Source organism: Bufo gargarizans, chromosome 2, assembly GCF_014858855.1.
Source record: "Bufo gargarizans isolate SCDJY-AF-19 chromosome 2, ASM1485885v1, whole genome shotgun sequence".
NCBI classification, from domain to species: Eukaryota; Metazoa; Chordata; class Amphibia; order Anura; family Bufonidae; genus Bufo; species Bufo gargarizans.
The window spans coordinates 459166391-459182956 of NC_058081.1; the positions used below are offsets into that span (position 1 = coordinate 459166391).

At 44.1% G+C, this 16566-nt stretch overlaps 1 protein-coding gene across 1 annotated transcript in view; it reads left to right on the forward strand.

Moving 5' to 3' along the window:
- The window catches only part of ATP10B (ATPase phospholipid transporting 10B (putative)), a 483468-nt gene that overhangs the window by 467 nt on the left and 466435 nt on the right, over positions 1–16566 (forward strand). Inside the window, exon 2 of the mRNA XM_044281032.1 lies at positions 1900–2001. The gene's annotated coding sequence lies outside the window, so the exon portion shown is untranslated. The remainder of the gene's footprint in view (positions 1–1899; positions 2002–16566) is intronic.

Genomic DNA, 16566 nt, shown 5'->3' on the forward strand with positions numbered 1-16566 from the left:
TCAGGGACAGTACTATGCAGCACAATCAGGGGGTGAGAATTGTTTTCTGGTGTTTTTACAATTCTTATTTATAGGCAATGAAACGGCAAGAACAGAAATGTGTAATAAATAAAACAAACACCACTGAATGACTTCCACAAGTTTCATGTGGCTTTTTTAGGGCTACTGTCACACTGGCGTTTTGGCTTTCCGTTTGTGCGATCCGTTCAGGGCTCTCACAAGTGTCCAAAACAGATGAGTTTTGCCCTAATGCAGGATCCGCTCAGTTTGCCTCCGTTCAATCTCCATTCCGCTCTGGAGGCGGACACCAAAACGCTGGTTTATGTGAAAATAAATGCTGTGTATAGAGGAGGCCGAGGGTAGGTTCACATCAGCGCTTCGTTTTTTGTTCTTCTGATCCGTGAGAAGAACAGAAAACAAGGAAAAAGACGGAGCCTTTATTTTGAGCATCCTTTCTGCCCGTTTTTTATCGGTTTTAGCCAGATGCATTATTCTTCCACAATGGACTTTTTCTCCGGATCTAGGCTGGAAAGATTTGCAGACAGATTTTTATGCCAGAATTGTGGTGCAGTTTTGGTGCAAAATGGTGCATCTTGGGCCTCGCCTCCTTTTCAAGAAGGAAAACTGTGTAGAAATCCTGGCTGCACCAAATTGTGCCAGTTTGTGCCACTTCAGACAGATTTTTGGCAAAGGTACATTAAGAAATCTGGACCATTATGTGCAAAATGCATTTGCACAAAAAAAACAACACATGCGCCAAACTCACGTGTAAGGATTCCAAGGTCGTGCTTCCATGGCTTCTTTTGCCGCCAGACATTTGGTGCGGATTCCAGGGTTTAAAGCCATAACCAAGAAGGGACTACTCGGCGCAGCAGTATCTGCTCATGGTTTTATCTCCATCCAGTGGGGATGAAACTGCGAGCGTATCTGCAGCATTCAAAGTGAAAAAATACTACGGAAACTGCCGCAGTTTGCGCCACAAAATCTGCCGTGTGAACGTTAGCTAATTGTTGTGTGTCAGAAACGGGCAACGGCAGATTCTCAATCAACAACCATCTTAACTTTGTTGGCGCGGTACTGATGCATTGATGTAATGCACGGCGCCATAATAGTGCAGCGCTATGCCCGCACCATTGCCTGCGTATGCCAGCTGTATTATACAGATGGCACTCTCTTCTCCCTGCCAGGATCAGAAGTGCGACATGGTGTCAAAAATCCAACCATGGGATTAACCTTCACAAATTACCTTTTTATCCTTCTTTTTATTAGGGCTCATTCACATGAACGTGTGACGCCCGTGCTGTGGACCGCAAATTGCAGTCCCCAATGCACGGGCACTGTCCGAGGGGCAGCCGCATGGGGATCATGGCCCCATTCACTTGAATGGGTCAGCGATTCCTCCGTTCTGCAAAAAAGATAGAACATGCTCTATCTTTTTGCGGTGCAGAGGCACGGAACGGAACCCCAGAAAGCACTCCGTAGTGCTTCCATAGTATTCCGTTCCGCATCTCCGGATTTGCGGACCCATTGAAGTGAATGTGTCCGCATCCGTGCATACGGAATGCACACGGAATGGTGCCCGTATATTGCGGATGCGGTCCTCAATACGGCAACAGGCAGCACACGTCCGTGTGAATGAGCCCTTATTTTGATAAATTACCAAGACCGCATATATTTGAATGTCTTTTATTAATTGGCCGCGATGCTATAAATGTTAAATTCTTTATGTTGACGTAACAATAACCAATTAAACGTAATAGTCAAATAATTTTATAACATGAGTGACTTTACCCCACTCAATATCATTGCTACGCCTAAAAAAAAGACGGGGAGGGGTAGGGAGGGATTTTCTTCTTGTCCACTTATGAGAATGCGCCAACAACGATTTTCTTTTTATAGGTTTTTTTTCTCCCGGATATTCGTTGGACCTTCCTCCAATCAACATCTTCATCTTCACTTCCCAAGGTTTTTTTAGGCTGTACCATTTCCATCTAGATCCAGGTAAGTAATAATACATTTATTTATGATACCAAATGGAAATAGTGGGGCTTTGACACCTTGGCTCCCCTGTTTGCCTTTGCAAATATGATTCGCTCCATTACAGTAAAATGTGCCGTTCAAAAACCAAAAGGCGCTCCTTCCCTTCTGAATCCTGCCATTTGCTCGTATGACCACATATGAGGTATAGCCTTAGGCTACACTAGCGTTGTTTGAATCCGGCGTTCAATTCCGTCAACGGAACTGCCCGCCGGATCTGGAAAAACGTGTGAAAACTGATTACATTTGAATCCTGATCAGGATTTTGATCACAATGAAAAAATGCATTGGAAAAAACGGATCCGCCATTTATGGACTTTAACTTTTTTTCTTCACATTTTTCGGGTTTAACATGCAACAGCAGGAACACACGGCGCCCGGTGTTAACGCAAGTCAATGGGAAAAAGTCAGTCAAAGTGTTGGATTTTTGGCCGGAGGTAAAAATACAACATGCTACGGTTTTCTGAAAAGCCTGATCAGTCAAAAAGACTGAACTGAAGACATCCTGATGCATCCTGAACGGATTGCTCTCTATTCAGAATGCATAGGGATATGCCTGATCAGTTCTTTTCTGGATTTGAGCCCCTGTGACGGAACTCAGCGCCGGAAAAGAAAAACGCTAGTGTGAAAGTAGCCTAAGGCCTCTTTCACACTTGCGTTGTCCGGATCCGGCGTGTACTCCACTTGCCGGATCCGGAAAAACGCAAGTGTACTGAAAGCATTTGAAGACGGATCCGTCTTCAAAATGCTTTCAGTGTTACTATGGCACCCAGGACGCTATTAAAGTCCTGGTTGCCATAGTAGGAGCGGGGAGCGGGGGAGCGGTATACTTACAGTCCGTGCGGCTCCCGGGGCGCTCCAGAGTGACGTCAGAGCGCCCCAGGCACATGGATGACGTGCCATGCGATGACATCATCCATGCGTGTGGGGCGCCCTGACGTCACTCTGGAGCGCCTCGGGAGCCGCACGGATGGTAAGTATGCTGCTCCCCCGCTCCCCACTACACTTTACCATGGCTGCCAGGACTTTAGCGTCCCGGCAGCCATGGTAACCACTCTAAAAAAGCTAAGCGTCGGATCCGGCAATGCGCCGAAACGACGTTTAGCTTAAGGCCGGATCCGGATCAATGCCTTTCAATGGGCATTCATTCCGGATCCGGCCTTGCGGCAAGTGTTCAGCATGCTGCGGTATTTTCTCCGGCCAAAAAACGTTCCGTTACGGAACTGAAGACATCCTGATGCATCCTGAACGGATTTCTCGCCATTCAGAATGCATTAGGATAAAACTGATCAGGATTCTTCCGGCATAGAGCCCCGACGACGGAACTCTATGCCGGAAGACAATAACGCAGGTGTGAAAGAGCCCTTACTCTGGAGAAATGATGTAGACGTTTTTGGGCTGCTTTTTCTTCTGTTAAGCCTTGTGAAAATGAAAATTGGTGAGCTAAACCTACATATAATTGTAGATGTAAACTCTTTTCCCCTTGCAGTAGTAGCTGATTGGTGAGGGAATGAGAGTTGGGTTTCATTTATTTTATATAAAAAAATAATAATAAATTTCTAATTGGCTTTAATTAAAGCGAGTCTGTCAGGTAAATGTCACTAATATAACTCCCAGTTATGGCTGCTCGTCCACCATACACTATTGTCCAGGCTCCGTATACACAGGCATATTCTCCTTGTGGCGGAGCAGAATATCTCTGTACATATGGCATCTGATGGAGCCTACCATTATTTTTATTTATTTTTTTGAGATTCATGTAAAAATCAACATAAAATATTTCCCTATGCCTCTTCATATGACATCGGAGACATATAGGTGCAGTTGAGGCCTTATGTACATCTTTGGCAGCTCTAGTAAAGGCCACATATGACCTTATTATGGCTGTGGTTTGTATGCTGCCCCAAGAGGGCAGCCATAGAAATGCATGAGCTCTGTAGTATACCTCCATGTTCCTCTGGCAAACAGTTTTTTTTTGCTTTTGTATTCCATCTGGATGCAGCAGAATAACAATGGTCATGCCTCAAATTCTATATGTACAGGACTGCTTCTAGGGGTGAATATCTCCGTCCGTTCAGTCGGAGAGAGCCTATATGGCAGCACACTGAAGTTGTACTGCTCTGTACTAGATCCTTCCGTCTTAAGGATCCATACAAGAGAGGATTTCTGCCATAACGCCATCATATATGTATTGGTAGCGCACATTTAAATTGCAGACAGTGCTGTCAAGTCCCCATTTGTTATTTTTTTTTTGGGGGGGGGGGGGTACTGTATTACACATTTACACTTGTATACTCCTTGTTAGGGCTCATTCAGACGCCCGTATGTGTTTTCCAGTCCGTAAACACGCATACCAGCCGCGTGCATTCTGCATTTTGTGGAACGGCCATAAAAAACTCGTTGCCACCCCTTTCCCCCTGTTTATCTTCTCTTCCAAGCCACTCTGATTAGTAAGGCTATGTTCACAAGACAGTGGACAAAAAAATGTCCATTAATTGTTTTTAAGAGCTGTTTTTTCACAGATTACTTTCTGAAAAATGGCCTTCAATTGCATGGGGGTGTCGGGCCGTGAAAACAGACAAAATAGGACATGTCGTATTTTTGACATCAGTCATTCGTGGCCCATGGAAAATATTGTCAGTGTGAATAGAACCCTACATTTCAAGGGTTCTGATAACAGCTAAAAAAACAATGTGGTCAATGATTATCCAGCAGGCCAAACAGTCTCAAGGCAACTGTCTGGACTATGAAGCTTTGGCTCTCCAGAACAGCACATGATGTCAGGGGCCCTGCAATTACTGTCTGCCATTGAAAACTCTGCTACCAAGACAAATACACATTGTCTCTGTTTGTTGCGGTGTTTTTGTATTTTTTTATTTTTTTTTACATCTAAAAGAACGGTCGAGTAAGCACAAGCTTACAGTTTTTAAAATTTTTTTGTTTGTTTTTTTCAGCATTTTTTTTTTGCATACTGTGACCCAGATTTACTAATGTGACCCTAAAACCTGTCTAAAAAGTGGCACTGTTTGGCGCAACTAGGGTGTCTATGCTTTTTCCATACTTGCCGGAAAGGGACATGGCCTAAATTGCTCCACAATTCTGCATAAAAATCTGTCTTAATGTAGAGCTAGACATAGGTGTCCATCCCTGCACCACATGTATCCTCCAGCCTGAGCCTGTGATAAATCTGTTGTTTGTCCAGACAGTCTGTCTAAGGCCTCTTTCACACTACAGTATGTTGAATTCAGTGTTTTGCGTTCCGTTTTTCACGGATCCGTTGTTCCGTTTTTTGCTTCCGTTGTGGTTCCGTTTCCGTTCCGTTGTTCCGTTCCGTTTTTCCGTATGGCAAATACAGTATACAGTAATTTCATATAAAAAATTGGGCTGGGCATAACATTTTCAATAGATGGTTCCGCAAAAAACGGAACGGAAACGGAAGACATACGGATGCATTTCCGTATGTGTTCCGTTTTTTTTGCGGACCCATTGACTTGAATGGAGCCACGGACTGTGATTTGCAGCCAAATATAGGACATGTTCTATCTTTTCAACGGAACGGAAAAACGGAAATACGGAAACGGAATGCATACGGAACACATTCCGTTTTTTTGCGGAACCATTGAAATGAATGGTTCCGTATACGGACCGTATACGGAATGCAAAAAACGGACCGTATACGGAACGCAAAAAACTGTAGTGTGAAAGAGGCCTAAGGCTGAGTTCACACGAGCGTGACAGATTTGGTCCGGATGCGTTCAGGGTGCATTCAGTGAAACTCACACTATTTTGCAAGCAAGTTCAGTCAGTTTTGGCTGCAATTGCGTTTAGTTGTTCAGTTTTTTCCGCGCGGGTGCAATGCATTTTGATGCTTTTTTCACGCGCGTGATAACGTTTGATGCTTTTTTTTCACGCGCGTGATAACGTTATGAAATAGTGAACATACTGATTGACAGGTGTTAGCTACCTATCCTTCATGGGGGAGGTGAAAGCCCAGATTGGCTGAGGCTTTCACCTCCCCCATGAAGGATAGGTAGCTAACACCTGTCAATCAGTATGTTCACTATTTCAGGCTCCGATGTATGATGTCATCCATTGCTGCCCATTACCCCTGAGGAAGCCAGTGTTACTGGCGAAACATGTCGGGGGGCAGAGCTAGGTTTTAATGTGCGGTCACCTCTCCACTGTGTAGCTTCTATGAGTAGTCCGGATGGATTACAGGCTCACCACAGATAATAGTTGGTAGCTTTAGGAGAAATAATAGTGTCATCCAGGCTTGGATTAATAGGCAGTAGATAGACAGCATCTATATCTGCCTGGTTGTGCTGATGGCACAGGTCGCACACCAGTACACATATGTAGCAGATGCGTAAGCAAGGCAATTAGATCTTACTGCAGTTATAAAGTGCTAACGTGGGAGGGCAATTAAGTCCCCCTCACGTATTCAGGGGTAGGGATTGTGCACATTCCCCCCCCCCCCCCCCCCTTTTTCTCCTAAGTTACTAAGCCAATGTCAACAACAGTGGTTTGGTGGCTGTGGTTTTAATATCCTATTTACTTTTCTGTTTCAATGGTCGGTATCACAACGTTCTATGTCCTTATTTAGGTTTTAACGCATATCGAATAAAAGTTATATATTAATTTGACTTGGGCCAAGATAGGTTTATTTGCCTACCTAGGCATCTGTAAATAAAGTAATCAGTTATTGATGCGCACTGTATTACTAGGCTAATGGCCTATTCACACAAGCAGGTATTCGTGTTAGCGATGGCCACGATGGTAGGTGACCTACTAGCGATCAGACAAGCATGTACATACAAACTTGTAGAAATAATCATTCTAAATTTGCTGTTTGCTCGTCTAGTTCATGTTAATCGATCATTTTTATTCACACATAAACCATCGTTCAGACGATCAGCAGGCGTTTTATCCACATTCATTCGGTTGCTTTACCTATTTTATGAAAATCCACATCAAGTACGCCATGTCTGATTGTAGTCTAAGTGGTTGAATTTCCTTTTATGTGAATGGCACTTTTGTTTTCTATAACGTGCAGCATGTCCTGGTGATGTGTATGGGTGCTTTTTTTTTTTTAAGCCATAGAAGTCGGTGAGTTGAATTTCTAAGCACATACTTCATATTTGCTTAGTTCATAGTAACGGAACATAGACGTGTCCATCACCCAGAGGAGGGCAACAAACTCTTCTGAGGTAGAAGCCAATTTTCCTCATCGTAGTCCTACACAATGGGGGACATTTACTAACCTATTTATGCCACTTTTTGGTGCACGTCATTTGTGCAGTAAAATTTGTGACATTTCCCCCTTTGCACCCCTTTTTAGGAGTGGTGAGAAAAGGGAACATGCCGTGGGCAGGGAGCAGGCAGGCTTGGCTAATTTATCATTTTCCACGCCGCTTTTTGGTATGGAACATGGCCTAAAGGGGTTTTCTCACTTCAGCAAATAGCCTTTATCATATAGAGAAAGTTAATACAAGGCACTTACTAATGTATTGTGATTGTCCATATTCCCTCCTTTTGCTGGCTTGATTAATTTTTCTATCACATTATACACCGCTCGTTACCAAGGGGTTATGACCACTCTGCAATCCAGCAGCAGAGGTTGTCCTTGCACACTAAGGCCGAATGCACACTGCCGTGTTTGACGGCCGAGAGCGGTCCGTGGTAACATGGCCTGGATTCCGGCTGTGAGCGTATTACTGTAGTACAGCGGCGGCATGAAGCGCATGCCGTCATAGCAACCAGTGACGCTGTGCGCTCCTGCTGGTTCCGCAGCCGGAATCCAGGCCGTGTTACCACGGACCGCTCACGGCCGTCAAACATGGCCGCGTGCATTCGGCCTAAAGGAAAAAGCACAGGCCTCTCTCGTGGCCGGGAGTATACATAGGCACGCATGCACAGCAACTCCCGTTCCGACCACCTCGTATCTGTGCTGCAGCGGTGGCAGTAACCCCTGGATGCGAGCAGAGTATAATGATGGGAAAATGAATCCAGCCTGCAAAGGAGGGAATATGTACAATCACAATATATTAGTAAGTGCCTTGTATTAACTTTCTCTACATGATGATGAATGCCATTTTCTGAACTGAGACAACCCTTTAAAATCTACACCAGCAAGAGGACTGGCCTAGAGTTAAGTCTGGCAGACTGGCCTCTTGGTGCTTCCTCCAGCACTGCAGAGGGATTTCAGAAAAACACTGCTCTCAATAAATGTCCCCAAATAACTTCCTGGATCAACGACCTCTCCAGAAATCAAGTAGCTATAGCCTGCAATATTATTACACTCCAGAAATACATCCAGGCTCCTCTTGAATTCCTTTATTGTACTAAGTTCCATAGTCTCACTGCTCTTACCGTAAAGAATCCTCTTCTATGTTTGTGTACAAACCTTCTTTCCTCCAGGCGCAGAGGATGTCCCCTCGTCACAGTCACAGTCCTGGGGATAAATAGATGATGGGAGAGATCTCTGTACTGACCCCTGATATATTTTATACATAGTAATTAGATCTCCCCTCAGTCGTCTTTTTTTCTAAAGTGAATAACCCTAATTTTGATAATCTTTCTGGGTACTGTAGTCCCCCCATTCCAGTTATTACTTTAGTTGCCCTCCTCTGAACCCTCTCCAGCTCTGCTATGTCTGCCTTGTTCACAGGAGCCCAGAACTGTACACAACTAGTGATTTGTAAAGTGGTAGGACTATGTTCTCATCACGGGCATCTAAGCCCCTTTTGATGCAACCCATTATCTTATTGGACTTGGCAGCAGTTGCCTTACACTGGTTTCTACAGCTTAGTTTACTGTCCACTAAAATTCCTAGGTCCTTTTCCATGTCGGTGTTATCCAGTGTTTTACCATTTAGTATGTATGGGTGGCTTGCATTATTCCTTCCCATGTGCATAACCTTACATTTGACAGTGTTAAAGGGGTTGTCTGGGTTCAGAATTGAACCCGGACAAACCTCTATTTTCACCCAGACAGCCCCCTTGACTTGAGCATCGGAGCAGATCATGCTATATGAATATCCTATATAAAAACATCTTCATTTGCTTCAGAAATATGTGGCAAAGGTAGGAAATGCATGTATGTCACTCTAGTACTATTACACCAATGTTCCCAATCCCGGACAACCCCTTTAAACCTCATCTGCCACTTCTCTGCCCAAGCCTCCAATCTATCCAGATCCATCTGTAGCCGTATATTGTCCTCTTCCATGTTAGTTACTCTACATAGTTTGTCATCTGCAAAAATTGATATTTTACTGTGCAGCTCCTCTTCAATTGTAAAAATTAGGATACAGCTATACGTTTGCATTCATTAGACAACACTTTTTCACAGTTCCTGAATAAAACTGCTTGGCTACAGTGCAAAGTCTGTTTAGAGAAAACAGGCTCTAGTTATTTTTTTATTTTTTTACTTTTCGTTAACATTTAGGTGATTTTAAAATGATATCTGATTGCTCATGATTAAAAAGAAGGGTCTTTTATTTATTTTCTAGAAACAGCGCCACTCTTGTCCATGAGCTGTGCTTGGTATTGCAGCTCAGCCCAATTCAAATAGATGCGGCTGATCTGTAATACTAGACCCAGCCCATAAACTAAAGTGGCACTGTTTTAGAAGAAACTTACTACTTTTTCCAGCCCTGGAAATCTCTTTTCCTCCCTTTCCATGGTGTGGTGTTCTCGCTCTCCAATATTTTCAGGAACAAAGTAATATACATTTTTCAATTTGATGTTTTCAAATTGCACACCACATTTTTGTATAATCTGCTTAAACCTACTGCCTCTAACACTACACCTACAGAGGAGATGGCAAATTCTATAAGGCTATGACCACACAGAGCGGTTGTGCTGAATTAGCGAATCGCACGACCAAACAGGCCGCACCAGGCCCTAATTATTTTATTATTTATTATTAAAGCACCATTCATTCCATAGCGCTGTACATATGATAAGGGGTGCACATACATAATACAGACAATTGCACTAATCCATAAACAAGACGAGTTACAAACTGGTACAGAAGGAGAGAGGGCCCTGCCCGTGAGGGCTTACAATCTACATGGTAAGGGAGAAGGACACAGTAGGTGCGGGTGAAGTTGGTCATGGTAGTATAGAGGCAGCAGGGTCACTGGTTGTAGGCTTCTCTGAAGAGGTGGGTTTTCAGGTTTCTTTTGAAGGATTCCACTGTAGGTGAGAGTCTGATATGTTGGGGTAGCGAGTTCCAGAGTGTTGGGGATGCACGGGAGAAATCTTGGAGGCGATTGTGGGAACAGGTGATAAGAGTAGAGGAGAGAAGGAAGTCTTGTGAGTATCGGATATTGCGCATGGGGATCTATTGGGAAAGTAGCTCAGAGATGTAGGGAGGGGACAGGTTATGTGTGTATTTGTTAGTACTTTGAAGTAAGTTCGCTGGGTAATGGGGAGCCAGTGAAAGGATTGGCAGAGGGGAGAGGCAGAGGAGTAATAGGGTGAGAGGTGAATTAGTCGGGCAGCAGAGTTGATCAGTGGGGGTCCGAAACCCGGAACCCCCGCCGATTAGCTGTTTTTAGAAGGCACCAGTGCTCCTGTGAGCGCCACAGGCTTCTCCAAGCTTTCCAAGCACAGCTCCATACGTTGTATAGCAGCTGTGCTTGGTATTGCGCTCAACCCAATTGATTGGCTGGGTTCCTTGGTGTCAGGCCCCCACTGATCATATAGTGATGACCTATCCTGAGGATAAGTCATCAGTATCAAAATCCCGGAAAACTCCTTTAAACTAATGAAAGCACACTGTGTAAGGCGGTCTGCATTGTTAATTGTCACACTGTATTGCAGGGGCCTCGCAGCCTCTAACATTGCAGGCGGGCTAAACTGTGTGATCTCATTCCTTTTAGTTAGGGCCTATTTGGGTTCTTAAATGCAGTACAACTGCATCAGAGATGCCACACATCGACGTCTTACAAGTTGTATTCAAATACTAGGATGGCACAAGGTCTTCAAAGGCAAATCAATGTGGGCAGAGTATGGATCCAATGACTATAGTGTAGGTGTGAATAAGGCCTAAGCAGAGTACAGCGGTCATATCCCACAGTGAGCTTTAAATCTTCATAGCCATGTTGTATGTGCAGCAGCCCAGTAGCAGACTGTCTTTCTATTACCGCAGGATATTGTAGATCAGTATCCCATGTATTGGATACAGTAAAGTAAAATAGTTTTTATCTTGTGTATTTTTGTGACATTTTCTGTTATGTTGGTATCATATGTTTTTGTCATTGTAGTAAAACCTGAGAAACAGGTTTGGCACACATGCTGGTTTTATATTGCCAGGCCTACACATTGCTCAAATGTTGTCCTTCGAGAGGATCTGCAGATCATTATCTTCCACTCCTTTCTACTCAAGGTCTTAATGTTCTTTTACCACTGAAGATGGTGTCAGGGGAGACAAGGATTGAATGCATTGAATTTCATCTTGCAATACTTTAGTTCTCCTGAGAAATAAGCCACTACCGGAGGGGTCTGGCAATGGCTTTCTCCTCTCTCCCCCTTTGAAAACACATACATCCACGCCTAAACGAAGTGTATATGTGGAAGTTGGGAAAGATACCGGTTATCTAAATCAGTGTTTCCCAACCAGTGTGCCTCCAGCTGTTGCAAAACTACAACTCCCAGCATGCCTGGACAGCCTTTGGCTGTGCGGGCATGCTGGGAGTTGTAGTTTTGCAACAGCTGGAGGCACACTGGTTGGGAAACACTGATCTAAATGGGCATTTGGCCAACAGCTATTGGAGGTGTATGGGCACTTTTAAGGTTGTTTGAGCCATGCCTTCACACAGAGGTTATCCCCTGTCACTATTAAATGCAGCACCAATGGCCCTGATGGCTTTGGCATCTGAAGATTGTAGCCCTGATCTATCACTTGGTGCCCAAACCTGCAGAAAGAGAGCTGTGCAGGATGGAGTTGCACTTTTTAGTTTATTAATTGGGCAGTGTTATTTGAGCACAACATGATTGTACTATGGGACACTTTATAAGGGTCCACAGTACAATATAAGGTACTGCCCAGGGCACCAACCAACCCAAGTCATTTCTTTTTCAGAGATTATGCTCAATACGGTCTAATTTATTATTGTAAATCAAATCCTAAGAATTAGTCTTTTGCTAGACATTTTGGTTCCATTATTGTGCTTGAGCCTGGACCCTCGAGAGGATGCTCTCATATTTTGGGTCAGTCTGTCCCTCATGAATATTATCACAACATGACAATTCTAATCAGTGTGTTTTTCCTTATTAAAGGGAACCTGTCACCGGGATTTTGTGTATAGAGCTGAGGACATGGGTTGCTAGATGGCCGCCAGCACATCCGCAATACCCAGTCCCCATAGCTCTGTGTGCTTTTATTGTGTAAAAAAACGATTTGATACATATGCAAATTAACCTGAGATGAGTCCGGTCCCTGACTCATCTCACGTACAGGACTCATCTCAGGTTAATTTGCATATGTATCAAGTCGTTTTTTTTCCATCTAGCAACCCATGTCCTCAGCTCTATACACAAAATCCCGGTGACAGGTTCCCTTTAAAGTATGTTTGCTTCAGTTGAAGGACAGAGCAGAAAACCACTTAGTTTACCTAAGACCAGAATAAGAAAATACTTCAGGCTAATGCTTCTGTACTTGGGGGTTGATATATTTCGACATGAATTCCACAGCATAAGCAATGACTGAGTTTACATTGGTTATCAAGCGTTCTAAGTTTATGGCTTATCCTAAGGATATATCATCAATATGAGATTGTGGAGGTATGACTCTTAACATCCTTTCAGGTGCAATACTCACAGTGTTGCTATTAAAGGGCCCTTTGCACAATCCAAAATACTTGTTCATCGGCTAATTGTGTCTTTCATGCGGTCACCTAATTCTGTGGCCGGTAACAGATCGTGCTGTCTTATCAATCTGCTGCCGACAAACAATGATTCTGTATGAGGAGAAGTGATGACATTAGTGATCACTCCCTATACTATTTAAGAGATCGCTACTTGTAAATGCAGCGGGAAGGAACGCTTCCTGCCTCACAATCACCTGCAAGATTGTTCAGAGTAAAGAGACATTAAGGCCTTAGGCTAGTTTCACACTAGCGGCACGGAACATGTCGTACTTTTATTCCAGCCACCTCTGAGTGTTTTTGCTGTGCTGCTGCCGGAACTCCGGCCCATCCCTATTATAGTCAAGGGAGTGGTAGTCCGGGGGCATGCGCGCACTAGCGGCAGCACGGATCCGACAGGCTGTTCACCTGCTGGAACAGCCTTCTGGAGTTCCTTGCCGCTAGTGTGAAACTAGCCTTATTCACACCACCATTGTTTTGGTCAGTGACTTCTATCAGATTGCTACACAGAGATGAGATATAATGGAAAGATTTGCATCTGTTCTGTGTATTTTTGACCAGCACCTGGTTTTGGTTCAGAATCACTGGTGGAAATCGCTGATCAAACACTGACCCAACTGTGTGAAGTGGGCTAAAAGTACAGCATTCTGACTATGAATAGCATCCAAACCCATGTAAACAGTGAAGATACCACAGCACTGGGCAGTGGGGTGCCAAGAATCGGACCACCACTGATTTTAATATGGATGTCCTATCTAAAGCTGGCCAAACATTTAAGGTATGTCTGGCCAATGGCTGTCTTTCTCAGTCACCCGTAAACGCATGCATGCTTGGCCTGTTGTTAACAGGAGAGGGGAGAAAACTTGCTTCAGACACTTTAAGGGAACTGAGCAGCGCCTAGGTCAGTGATGGCGAACCTTTTAGAGGCTGAGTGCCCAAACTGCAACCCAAAACCCACTTTTTTATCGCAAAGTGCCAACACGGCAATTTAACCTGAATACTTTGTACTTTATCATTTAGCTATAATATTCTGCCTACATTCAATGCACTGCCTGTGCTGTTCATAGTGTGTCCTGGGCTGAAGAATGGCAGGAAAAGTCTAAGACATATTGGTACACCATAGACTTTTTCTAGGGTGTGGGTGCCCACAGTGAGGGCTCTGAGTGCCGCCACTGGCACCCGTGCCATAGGTTCGCCACCACTGGCCTAGGCAATGCAACGTTGTTGGTCTAGGAAGACAGCTGATCGGCAGGGGTGCCAGAAGACAGACCTCCATTAATCAGATATTCATGGCCTATCCTAACATTTAAAATGGTAACAAAGGCCAATATGGAAACTCGGTCACCCTGACGAATAATGAGGAGCTCATCGATGTAGTGTCCGTACTAGCCTAAATAGTTTTAGTAAATATGCAATTGCTTCCGTTGTAACATAAAAAAAATAGTCAGGGTGTGACATATTTTTTTTTATTTGTTAAGATTAAACTCATTATCATGTCAGCGAAATTTAATTAATGTGTGGTACATTTGTGTTCTTTATTTGTGGATACTAATCATGTACCCCTTAATGGTAATCACTCCCCATAGTCATGCATCCCCATTCAGGGGCAAAATACACTGTTAAAGAGCATCTGTCACCATGATCAACCCTATGAAACCAGGCATGTACCTGGTAGAGCTGATCACGCTGATTTAAAATGCTGAGATATATCTACATTTTTATTTATATGCAAATAAACATGTTTTCGCAGAAAAGGGCTGGATGGAACCCTTGGAGCACCTCTTTTGTTAGGCCTCTTTCACACGTCGCGTGTGAGGGCCATATAGGATGCTGGTGCGTCACTGGAAAATCGTACGATTTTGAATTTATTTATTTTGTGCCTGCAAGTTAGGTGAGTTTTGTATGCAATTGGGTAGCGGTCTTCAGTTTTTTTTTTTCTCGTGAGTGCAATGCATTTTGCACACGCGTGAGAAAAAACTAAATGTGGTACCCGTACCCAAACCCGGACTTCTTCACTGAAGTTCGGGTTTGGATTAGGTATTCTGTAGATTTTAATATTTTCCCTTATAACATGGTTATAATGGAAAATAATAGCATTCTTAATACAGAATGCTAAGTAAATTAGGGATGGAGGGGTTAAAACAATTTAACTCGCCTCATCCACTTGTTCGCGCAGCTTGGCTTTTCTTCTTTCTTCTTCTTTGAGGATCTGGGAGAAAAGGACCTTTGGTGACTCCACTGCGCTCATCACATGGTCCATCACCATGGTGATGGACCATGTTATGAGCGCAGTGACGACTCCAAAGTTCCTTTTCTCCCAGGTCCTCAAAGAAGAAGAACGAAGACAAGCCGGGCTGCACGAACAAGTGAATGAGGGGAGTTTAAATTTTTTATTCTTATTTTTTTTAGCTCCCTCATCCCTAATTTACTTAGCATTCTGTATAAGGAATGCTATTATTTTCCCTTATAACCATGTTATAAGTGAAAATTAATAAAGATCGGGTCCCCATCCCGATCATCACCTAGCAACCATGCATGAAAATTTCACCACATCCGCACTTGCGATTTTGACGCTGCCTCATTCACTTCTATGGGGCCTGCATTGCGTGAAAAACGCACAATATAGAGCTTGCTGCGATTTTCACACAACGCACAAGTGATGCGTGAAAATCACCGCTCATGTGCACAGCCCCATTGAAGTAAATGGGCCCGGATTCGGTGGGGGTGCAATACATTCACCTCGCGCATTGCACCCGCGCGGAATTCTCGCCCGTTTGAAAGGGGCCTTATTTCCCTCTGCTCTGCACACAGCCCCCTACCCATTGATTGACAGAACTAGACCTCTTGTCTAGACCTGTATTGTCACACTTGCATCGAGTCAGCTCAGTGTCTTGGCATCTGTGAAATAGATCTGATGCTGCTTTACGAACTCACCAAATCCATTGTGCAAGCGCAGAGTCAATTCAGAGACTCAGAGCTTGTGCAGTAAATATGTGGCTGCTTCCTGAGCTCATCAGATCCACTGCACAAGTCCTGAGCCGACTCAGTGCATGCGCAAAGGATTTGATGAGCTCAGGAAGCAGAATCAGATCTGCGCAGGTGCATTGAATCTGATGAGCTCGGAAAACCTGCATCAGATCCATTTCACAGGCACCAAGTCACTGAGCTGACAAGACGCAGGCATGAAAATTTAGGGCTAGCAATAGGTCCAGCCCTGTCAATCAAGGTGTAGGGGACTGTGTGCAGAGCACTGGGTCATTACAAAAGTGATGCTTTCTCCCTGCCCACCAAGGACAGCGATGTACATTGTAAAGCGGCTACGCTTGGTTTTGCAGCTCAGCCCCTTTCACTTGAATGGGGTTGAGCTGGTCCTAGGCTCACAGGAACGCTGATGCCTTATCAAACAGCTGATTGACAGGGGTCCTATATGTCGGACCCCCCACACATCAGATACTGATAACCTATGCAGAGGATAGGTCATCAGTATAAAAAAATATTAGAAAACCCCTTTAATTCTTTTAAACAGATAGGCCTCACCCTATCATACTCGCCCACTTCGCATAAATTCGTGTGAAGGCCATAATAAATCTCTCCCTGTGTGTTTTTAGAAACAAATGACATTTTGCTTGGTGCATGGTGGTCTACCAAGAATGCAA